The following is a 2671-nucleotide window of genomic DNA, read 5'->3' on the forward strand; positions in this document are numbered from 1 at the left end:
GGCCAGAAAACCATACTGGGTGCCCGTGATCTTCGGGCCCTTAGACGGCACTGCATCACATACAGGCATGCTTCTGGATTGGAAATCACAAAATGGGCTCAGGAATATTTCCAGAGAACATTATCTGTGAACACAATTCACCATGCCATCCGCCGTTGCCAGCTAAAACTCTATAGTTCAAAGAAGAAGCCGTATCTAAACATGATCCAGAAGCGCAGACGTCTTCTCTGGGCCAAGGCTCATTTTAAAATGGACTGTGGCAAAGTGGAAAACTGTTCTGTGGTCAGACGAATCAAAATTTGAAGTTCTTTATGGAAATCAGGGACGCCGTGTCATTCGGACTAAAGAGGAGAAGGACGACCCAAGTTGTTATCAGCGCTCAGTTCAGAAGCCTGCATCTCTGATGGTATGGGGTTGCATTAGTGCATGTGGCATGGGCAGCTTACACATCTGGAAAGACACCATCAATGCTGAAAGGTATATCCAGGTTCTAGAGCAACATATGCTCCCATCCAGATGATGTCTCTTTCAGGGAAGACCTTGCATTTTCCAACATGACAATGCCAAACCACATACTGCATCAATTACAGCATCATGGCTGCGTAGAAGAAGGGTCCGGGAACTGAACTGGCCAGCCTGCAGTCCAGATCTTTTACCCACAGAAAACATTTGGCACATCATAAAACGAAAGATACGACAAAAAAGACCTAAGACAGTTGAGCAACTAGAATCCTACATTAGACAAGAATGGGTTAACATTCCTATCCCTAAACTTGAGCAACTTGTCTCCTCAGTCCCCAGACGTTTACAGACTGTTGTAAAGAGAAAAGGGGATGTCTCACAGTGGTAAACATGGCCTTGTCCCAACTTTTTTGAGATGTGTTGTTGTCATGAAATTTAAAATCACCTAATTTTTCTCTTTAAATGGTACATTTTCTCAGTTTAAACATTTGATATGTCATCTATGTTCTATTCTGAATAAAGTATGGAATTTTGAAACTTCCACATCATTGCATTCCTTTTTTATTTACAATTTGTACTTTGTCCCAACTTTTTTGGAATCAGGGTTGTAAATATGACCTAAAACATCATCAGATTTTCACACAAATCCTAAAAGTAGATAAAGAGAACCCAGTTAAACAAATGAGACAAAAATATTATACTTGGTCATTTATTTACTGAGGAAAATTATATTTGTGAGTGGCAAAAGTATGTGAACCTTTGCTTTCAGTATCTGGTGTGACCCCCTTGTGCAGCAATAACTGCAACTAAACGTTTCCAGTAACTGTTGATCAGTCCTGCACACCGGCTTGGAGGAATTTTAGCCCGTTCCTCCATACAGAACAGCTTCACCTCGGGGATGTTGGTGGGTTTCCTCACATGAACTGCTCGCTTCAGGTCCTTCCACAACATTTCGATTGGATTAAGGTCAGGACTTTGACTTGGCCATTCCAAAACATTAACTTTATTCTTCTTTAACCATTCTTTGGTAGAATGACTTGTGTACTTAGGGTCATTGTCTTGCTGCATGACCCACCTTCTCTTGAGATTCAGCTCATAGACAGATGTCCTGACATTTTCCTTTAGAATTTGCTGGTATAATTCAGAATTCATTGTTCCATCAGTGATGGCAAGCCGTCCTGGCCCAGATGTAGCAAAACAGGCCCAAACCATGATACTACCACCATCACCATATTTCACAGATGGGATAAGGTTCTTATGCTGGAATGCAGTGTTTTCCTTTTTCCAAACATAACGCTTCTCATTTAAACCAAAAAGTTCTATTCTGGTCTCATCTGTCCACAAAACATTTTTCTGGCTTGTCCACGTGAGCTTTAGCAAACTGCAGACGAGCAGCAATGTTCTTTTTGGAGAGGAGTGGTTTTCTCCTTGCAACCCTGCCATGCAGACCGTTGTTGTTCAGTGTTCTCCTGATGGTGGACTCATGAACATTAGCCAATGTGAGAGAGGCCTTCAGTTGCTTAGAAGTTACCCTGGGGTCCTTTGTGACCTCGCCGACTATTACACGCCTTGCTCTTGGAGTGATCTTTGTTGGTCGACCACTCCTGGGGAGGGTAACAATGGTCTTGAATTTCCTCCATTTGTACACAATCTGTCTGACTGTGGATTGGTGGAGTCCAAACTCTTTAGAGATGGTTTTGTAACCTTTTCCAGCCTGATGAGCATCAACAACACTTTTTCTGAGGTCTTCAGAAATCTCCTTTGTTCGTGCCATGATACACTTCCACAAACGTGTTGTGAAGATCAGACTTTGATAGATCCCTGTTCTTTAAATAAAACAGGGTGCCCACTCACACCTGATTGTCATCCCATTGATTGAAAACACCTGACTCTAATTTCACCTTCAAATTAACTGCTAATCCTAGAGGTTCACATACTTTTGCCACTCACAGATATGTAATATTGGATCATTTTCCTCAATAAATAAATGACCAAGTATAATATTTTGTCTCATTTGTTTAACTGGGTTCTCTTTATCTACTTTTAGGACTTGTGTGAAAATCTGATGATATTTTAGGTCATATTTATGCAGAAATATAGAAAATTCTAAAGGGTTCACAAACTTTCAAGCACCACTGTATCTTCACAGCCACACTCCAAAATCTAGTAGAAAGCCTTCTTAGAAGAGATTATTCTAATATCAAAGGGA

Source organism: Neoarius graeffei, chromosome 7 (genome assembly GCF_027579695.1).
Source record: "Neoarius graeffei isolate fNeoGra1 chromosome 7, fNeoGra1.pri, whole genome shotgun sequence".
Taxonomy (NCBI): domain Eukaryota; kingdom Metazoa; phylum Chordata; class Actinopteri; order Siluriformes; family Ariidae; genus Neoarius; species Neoarius graeffei.